Source organism: Pinus tabuliformis, chromosome 7, assembly GCF_031772625.1.
Source record: "Pinus tabuliformis cultivar Carrire ecotype Pingquan chromosome 7, CPIR1, whole genome shotgun sequence".
Lineage (NCBI taxonomy): Eukaryota > Viridiplantae > Streptophyta > Pinopsida > Pinales > Pinaceae > Pinus > Pinus tabuliformis.
The window spans coordinates 1,180,637,234-1,180,646,288 of NC_142293.1; positions in this window are offsets into that span (position 1 = coordinate 1,180,637,234).

Here is a 9,055-nt window from a genome sequence, read left to right on the forward strand (position 1 = left end):
TTGTTTGGAGTGTCACTGAATTGGTGGAATTCTCAAATTCATGACATTGTAAATTATGTAGGAAATATTTTCTTTTGTTATAGAGGCTAAGGTTTTCAAGGAGATTATAGGGTTTGTAGGGTCTTAAGGGAAAAGAAGCATCAATTTCTAGCTCTTTAATATACCAAAGAGTTTTTTATAATAATATTTGGTCAAATCTTCCATGGCATTAAGGAGGACAAATAGTACCCTTCATTGTACTACTAAATTCCTTGGTATGCAATATTGATCTCCTCAGATGTTTTTCTTGATGTATTATAACAAGATGGTTGATAGGAATATGTTATGCTAATTTCAAGTGTTCTTCAAGGTCTTCCACTATCCTTAAGGACATGCAGAAGACAAATCTATCTACAAGTGATGTTTGTTGGGATACTACTTAAAGGCACACCAACAAAGGTTAAAAGGGTGTCCAAACAAGTGATGCTAACAAGATGGATGATATGATTATGTTAGGTTGGTTTCAAGTGTTCCTACGGGGCTTCCAATTTTCCTGAGGATATGTGGAAGACAACTTCATATACAAGTGTTTTCCGATATGATACTACGTAAAGGGGTACTAATAGATGTTAGAAAGGTGTCCAACCAAGTCATGTCACTTGTATTTTCTATGTGTATTCTTCCCCAACCACTGGTTTACCTATTAAACAACAACATCGTGATATTTAGAGACATCAAAACACATCCTTGCGCTTCTTTTTCTCTCTAAAATAAGAGTGCATGCTGGCACAACAAAGTGTTATGATACCACTTGTGTTGTTCCTTATTTGTTGAAATATAATAGTTAGACAAAAATAGACATAAATATAATTGCAAGAAGTAAACAAAACAAAAAATGGGAGATAAAAATAGTAAGAAAACCTTTATTAATATTCAGAATTGAATCAAATGTTTAACTGTGTCCTAGAGGGAGAAACCCCAAACATAAATACAACTCCAAATACAATAATATTCACATGGAAATTGCTTACATAGCTTCTACTCATATATATACTTATAATTGACCAAAACCCTAACCACTTAGTGGAATTCTATTAGTGAGGTCTCAACCACTAACTAGTGGACCTTTTTCAATGAGACCACCTACAATTATTGATTTGACACTCTACTACCTCATGATAATTATTTAATAAATATTACCCTAATACATTAAGTGATAGTCTATTCTCCTAATTAGGGGAGTTAGCTTTGGATCCTAAACACATTATAATGAACAAGACAAATTTACCCCATGCATAAACAATATATATTTTTTATCTATTCAAAAACTATTTTTCATATGCTTCATGCTATTTATTACTTTGGCTCATAATCCAAGTACCAAGAAAAAAATAGATAGCCAAACATAAGAACATCCACACACCACATTACACAACATAATAAGGTTTTCACTGGAGAGCGCTCATAGGTAGGAAACTGTAGGTCATATTGTGATTTTTTCAATCCAATTATTGACGATCATTAAGAATGATTCCATTCATATTTAAATTGTTGTGGATATTCTATTAGAATAGTTTGTCACGCTAGTTCTTACATTGTTTTGAAATATTTTATGATGTAGTTTATTATCTTAGATCTTGGATTAAATATTACTAGTGTATCACTCCAAATTATAGATATATTTGAAATCAAAATGGAAGAAACAAGCAAATAAAAAAACCATCCACACAAATGAATAGAATATATGGCTTGGTAAACCTAATACGAGAGAAATCCTAGCTAGAAGGTGAGGCTTATGCTCTAGTCTCTCTTTTTTAGTTATGAAATATACACACAATGAAAGGGTCACTCAATATGGAGTGGGCATGGACATTGTGGGATGAAAGATTACTAAAAAAATATTATTCCTCTTATGTTATGCTTGATATCCCATTATTTGATTCCATCCTAAACTATGGAATAATAATAATTCCAAAACAATGGAGCCCTTTCCTTTCCTAGTAACCTAGTATAACACAATGTATAGTCGTTCAACATCAAGGTTAGGGTTTTTGCATGCTTCAATCTTCAATTAGTGTTTCTATTTTGGAACACCCCCACATGTGTGAGTAATGGGGGTTGACATGGCATCCACTCATTTCCATGGTGGTCAATAAGGTACGTTAACTTGCGAGAGATGTAACTTTCACATACGAACTTCGTTTGAGGTGATTTTCATAGAGTTAGAAGGCTTCCAATGTCTAGAGTAACATCAAAGGGATGGAGCTATGTAATCAAAATGGGCTCCCAATCAAATATAAAATACCCAAAATCACTAATGTGGAACCTGACTCTAAAGTGGTCCCTACAAGCTTAGTAACTCCATATGCATGTATGTATCTTCCAATCATAGTTATCTATCTATTACCAATCAGCTCCAAGTAAACCACAATTGTGGGGGATAACCCAGGGCACTCCTTCTCAAAGATAAGTTATAGAGTGGTAAATAAAGTCATTAAAAGTCATAGGATAGTAGTGAATATGATTCAAATTCTAAATATTTTGGAAAAATACATTGATTGCAAGATACATTCTAAATCCAACCCAAAGGACAGGTTAGGGAATGTGTCAAAGAACATGCTTAACAATCTAATAGGTATAAGGACATAAATAATTTGAAACATGAACCAAGGAAATTATTCTTGAACTTACCTATGCATGAACCAAGTTGTTGGAGATGATCTCCACCTCATTGAAGATGGTTTTGTATTCATAAAGCCATAGAACACAAGGATCCAATTCTTGTAGAAATGGGCTATGTCTTGCTCTCTATATGATATGCTCATTATGACCATGGAATCTTAAACTACCAACTTGAAATTCTAAGTGGAGTACAACACTTAGCTAAATTCCTTGAATGAATTTGGTGTTATCCCATCACTTCACTAATGTGTTATGGGTTATTGGTTTCTCTATAATCTTAAGCTTTCGTTGGTGGCTCATGGTGTCAATCCATTTAGAGAGCTCAAATCTACTTACTTAGTTTGACCTGCTTTTGTTATTAATAATAACATTCCTCCATGGATGTCAACAAAAGAGGGAGCACAACCTCTATGTATTTGTTTATAATACCTTCAAAGGCCTTATTCATGAGCAAGTTAGTGAAAGATAAACATTGTAGACTTTTACAATATTGAACAACTACTACAAACCCTTCAAGTAGAGGTTATAATCACATGATCTAATTTTTTGGGATCAATAATACGCAAGAATAATAAACAAGTGAGAAGAGAGTAATTTAATTTATTGTAATAGTAACCAAAGTTACATTTGTCATTTGACAAAATAAGTTAGTACATAGGTGAACTTAGGCCAGCCCCTTAAAAATAGCCATACGACCTTTCTCTTTTGCAGCTCCTTGACCGTAAGGGTCTAATTGAAAAACACATAGTTCCTTTAAAGATTTGTAGGTTGAGGCAACCACTTCAAGCCCTTGAGCTTGAAGATAATACAATATTTTATTATTGTTTACAACAATAAGTCCATTATACACACTCCTCGTCTTAGAGTTGGCCAGAGAGGGAGAATACTTGATTGATGCCAACCTTGTAAATGAACAACCTTTCCTACTCATTGGTTGGACTCTCCATCACTAGTTGAAGGAGTATATGTGTCGTGAATCAAAGATGATATCTTAGCATGAGTTATCGACACTTGAACATACTTTCCATGGATCTCATGGAAAAAAGATGAAGAGACTCTTTGAATATTAGGAAACATGTGCTCATACTCTACTTAATTTGTAGGTGGTAGCGTTTCAATTTTTTCCATTTACTAGAAAATCTCACCCAAAAAGTCAACTTTTGAAAAATCAATCCTATGCTAAATCACTCCTACCTTCTCATTGTTAAGATCTTTGTGAGATTTCACCTATGACCCTTAAATTTAGTGCCCTTTAGCACCTCGAATGGTGGAATAGAAGGTGTTGAAATAGGAGGTAAATTGCATTCCCGTTCACCTTTGTCGAGACCCCTAGATGCACCTACAATCTATAGCCATCCTTGGACTCAACACGGAATTTTGTTATTTTAACACTTCCTTCAGATACCCTCCCTATAGGGGCATCCTCATAGGAAGAGATTGTGGTTGAAATATTACAACAACAAAATGGGGCACACCATCTCTTTATAGGGTTTCAAGGGAGGGTTATTGGAAAATAACCATCTTATCCCTTATACCCCTTAAGACCTTCTCAACACATTAGTGAAATGACACATTGATAACTAGACCCAAAGATAGATCCCAAAACTCAAGGCCAAACCCAAATAGAAAGAATCACACCATTGATTAAGCATTGATATTTATTTTTGGTAAAATCAAGGACCTACTTTCAAGATCTTGACCTTGTTTTTAGCATTCTCAAATGGAGGGTTTAAAACCCACATTAAAAAGGGGAGGTTTTCACCTTAGCCTTTGCAACCTTTGTCCAAGACGAATCTATATAATGGACTGACTTGGATATGTGAGGTCTTGATTTCTATAGTACCCAATCAACGTTTTTGAGGCCAACTCCCTAGCTCGAACTAAAACTTAGTCCTATTGAAGAGGAAACTTGAAAAATCCTATTATTCGGAGATATTTTTCCTTCTTTTTAATTGATTTACAACAAACCTCAATGCCTCTCCTTTCTCATCTTTCTCTTCCTATTTCCAACAAAAAAAATTCATTAAGCATATATCATAAACAGTTTATACAAGTAAACATTGCAATCATTTAGAGAGTATATTTATTGGTGAACCGATGCAACAACCCATTGCAATCTAATATGTTTCTAATATGGTTTTAATAAATCTTAAAGACTTTGATCCCTCTTAACTACTAATAAATTTTATGTTGGTTTCTAATTTGTTAATATACATATTATTTTATTATTGTTAAATCTAGTATTAAGAAATAGCAACCTTTTTATACTAAATTATAATATAAATAAAATTAATTTTCAATTATTAATTTAAATATATTATATATATTATTATATTTTTAAAATTTATAATTAATTAAATATTAATGTGTTATTGGTGAACCCATGCAACAACCCATTGCAATCTAATATGGTTCTAATTGTCTCCTCAAAACACACCTTAGCAAACTCTTACAGCTCTTGGCTTCTATATCGAATTAGTGTAACTGTAGGGAGGTCAAGCCTCTCAAATAATATTGTTATTTTTATTTTGGCACGGGGGGAAATGTATAGGTTGAATTCTGGTGCCTTCATTTGAAATCAGCCATTACCTTTTGATCCTACATGTGCACAATGTCTAACTATGAGGTAGGGTTTCTCTTAGGTAGGGTTTTTCTTCATTTCTTTAATTTTCTTCACGTTTTTTGTTGGGTAAAGGCAGGTTTTTTCTTAGCTAGGATTTTTCTTCATTTCCTTCATCTTCCTCAGGTTTTCTATTGGGTAAAGGCAACCCATCAAATATTATTGTTATTTTTATTTGGGAATGGCGCGAAATGTACAGGGTTGAATTCTGGAACCTTCATTTGAAATCATCCATTACCTTTCGATTTTTCATGTGCACAATGTTTGACTATGAGGTAGGGTTTTTCTTCATTTATTTAATTTTCTCCAGGTTTTCTGTTGGGTGGAACGGGGTCGTTGATTTCATGGGACCTCCTCTCAGATAGGGGTTTTCTTAATTTCTTTAATTTTCTTCAGATTTTCTATTGGGTGGGGTCATCAGTTTCATGGGTCCTATCTTTCGTAACTGAGATAGAGATCCATAACCACGCTCTTGTATTATGGTTAATTCAGTTTTATTTAATAACACACTCTTGTATCATGTATGTGAAATCCAACATTCTGCCAAATCCAACATTCCTGAGCTAAAATTTGACCCTGCACAACAAAAACTTGGGTTCCCATATGATTAATCCTTGTGCTAACTAATTCTAAACACAAATTTGTCTTTGCAATTTACACATCTAAAAAAATCGTTGTTCCTCCTCGAGGTCCATGCAAATGACATAATAATGCAAAATCTCTGGATGGCTCTGCTGATTTCTACAGGGCTTGGAAGCACTGTGAATGCTCATGATTGATTGCATTCTTAATCCTAGTCTTGCCCTTTTAGTGACTTGGTCCCCACCATTCTTTTTCTCAAAAGGTGGGCAGTAAAATTTAATGTTGTATTTCTAGTTGCAAACAGTGCAGAGCAAGTAGCTCTGCCTCGAGAAACCTGCATTTTGTTCATGTGCATTTGCTTAAAATATAAAGAAAACTTTCAGACTATGTGGTTTTTCTGTGTTAGGGAAATGGCAACATAGGAAATCATGTTCCCAAAGTTGCAGAATATAGGAGGTAGTTGCAACAGAAGCAAAAAGGATCAATGAAAAAACATTGAGAATACAAGCATGATCTCTTTCATTTCTTAATTATTTGTTTGGGTTTCTTGCAATAATCATAACAACCAGGAGGGTCCAGCACCATCTTCTCTGACACATTTTGTTACCCACAAATTCTATGACTTAATATTTTGTAATTTAAGTTAAGTATTATTTTTGGGGTGGGGGTGCAGGGGGCACATTAAACACGTACCAGGAACAATGCCTAGACCTATCTCAGCTTAGGTGCGAGGTCTGAGGTGGGGGTACTCATTCTGTTCGGGACTTGCACCTTACCTTGTCACTTTTGAAACTCCTGTCATAGGGCATATAGGGAATGGAACTGTGGTGGATGTTTTAATACTATTTTATTCATTTATTTTAAATTTATGTAAATGCCTCTTTGTTAAGGAAGTGGGCTCTACCCTAAAGATCACCAGGTTTAAGTTGGGCGCTGTAGCAGTGCTTTGGTGAAGATGGCCAGGGTTCAAATCATAGATAACCCAGGCTTAAATCCTGAGTGCTCTTATAAAAAAGACTACAAAAGATGAAAGGTCAATAAATGTGAGTTTGAAATGATAGAAATTGTAAAAAGGATTTGTCCATGGGTGTTGAGCACTTTGTGAAATGATAAAAATTGTAAATTAGCACAGTTTGTGAGCTCTAAGCTCAGGGTTCATGGGTTGTGAGCCCTGTGTGAAATGAAATGATATAACTGTAAAGTAGCATTGTTTATGTGCTTTCAAGTCTAGATTTAAACTTAAATTTCACAATTGAGGGGTATATTGAGATCCATAAGAAGCAACGCTAGTAGAAAAAGTCGATACAACACCAACAGTTTATCCAACACCTATTCTTGTAGCAGAGCAAGCATATCCAGTCTTAGGTGATTCTGTTGATCCAGCCATGGAAGAGCTATAAGCACCCTGTCTAGGTCGAGATTGAGACTCAAAAGCAGTAATAGTGAAGAAAGGTGCCCAAAAGTAGCAATATCAAAGAAAGGAGAAGGAGCATAGGCTATGCGCCTATGGCAGAGGCTAATGCACCTAAAGCACACGTTGAAGCATCCCAACCAGGAGCAAGTCTACAAGTAGCAGATCCATAACAACTATCGAGTTTCCTTGTTGTTGTACGTGTTGTCAGCCTCCTGGAATATTTCTTCAAGCTACAGTGAGCTGGTAGGCACTGATATGAAAGCTGGTGAAGAGCATAGATGCTGTTAAGCTCATTCTCTGACTCCAGGTTCTACTGTGCACTCATTTTCTGAGTATGGTTCTACTATATATACACTTTAAAGTGCTGAATATTAATATATCCATGCTTTGTAAATTGTAGACTGATATTTAATTAAAAGAAATATATTTTATGCGCAGATTTGTCTTGTCCATTTGGTTAGAGTTGTGACACCAACTCCAAATTGTTGTTGTCATCCCTAGCCAGGTTATCACTTAGTCAGTGCATGTGCCAAGCATGGTCCCTAGTGGTTTGCACGATGAGACTCTAGCTTAAGAAATAAATAGGTGTTGTTTAGTTTTTTTTTCTTTTTTCCTTTTTACATTGTAGAACTTGTTAGAGACCCTCTGTATGCCAAATAAAATCAGCTATGTCCAGGTTATGAAAAATACCTTTACTATTATTTTTCTTATCTCTCACTTTGTAGTTTTCGATTAGATTCTTTGTTTGTTGATAGGTACCTTGAAAATGATGAATTTACATACTAAAATTTCATCAACAAATGCATCTCCAGCACTTTTGTATCTCTCTGTGATGCTTCCCTTCACGTGCAAAGAGTAAGATCTCATGGAAAGTTTCATTGTCAAAATATTTATAAACAAAAAAAGGTTTTCCCATATGAACTTCTTAGGGATTTTACAATTTCAGAAGCAACCTCAAGATGAACTACAATCATGTTTTTATCACATAGTGGGTGAGTTACCCAATGTTTAAGTAATCTTGCACCAAATAAGTATGTGTGTGGTCCATCATCCATAGTAATGATTCATTTCGAGAGGCAATGGCATTATTTCTCAGCACCTCTAATGGCTACAAAAAAAAAATCAATCTAGTATCCATTTCCCAGGGATTCAAAATGTTACCAACACACTGTATGATTTTCAAAACAATTAAGTTACTAACACTTTTCCATTTTGCAAAGGCTACTGTGTAGTTCTCCATGTTGAGCGCTTGATTTTGATACTATGGCTTCCTCGCAAGTATTCGAAACTTGGTGCTCATTGAATTCGTAAAGTATCTATATGAATCTTACTGATAGGTGCCCTTCTATTTTGTGTCTTGAGATGTAGAAACTGATTGTTGACTCATCCAAACACCATTTTTGTATGGATGTTGGAAATTCTACATTCAATCTCTAAAGCCAGGGTGAATCCCAGTTTTGCAGAACTACCTCGTCACCTCTAACTATAAGAAATGGCCAGATTGACTGGATTCCAAGGTGTATGCATTTAGCCTCATCCTTAGCTATTGTCCTACTTCAATATCCCATGTATAAATGTCACTGGCTACAACACTTATAAAGTGAGGGACTCTCACAACCAGTGACCATAGCCAATCTCTTTGCATACATGAATGCCCATATCCAAGGGCCACTATAAATTCTGACAGAGTTAAGGCCCAGGTATGTAATGGGCCCAATACGTCTAGAAAGGTAAAATTCAGTTCTCTGACCTGTGATTCCTGAAATGTCAAACAAATG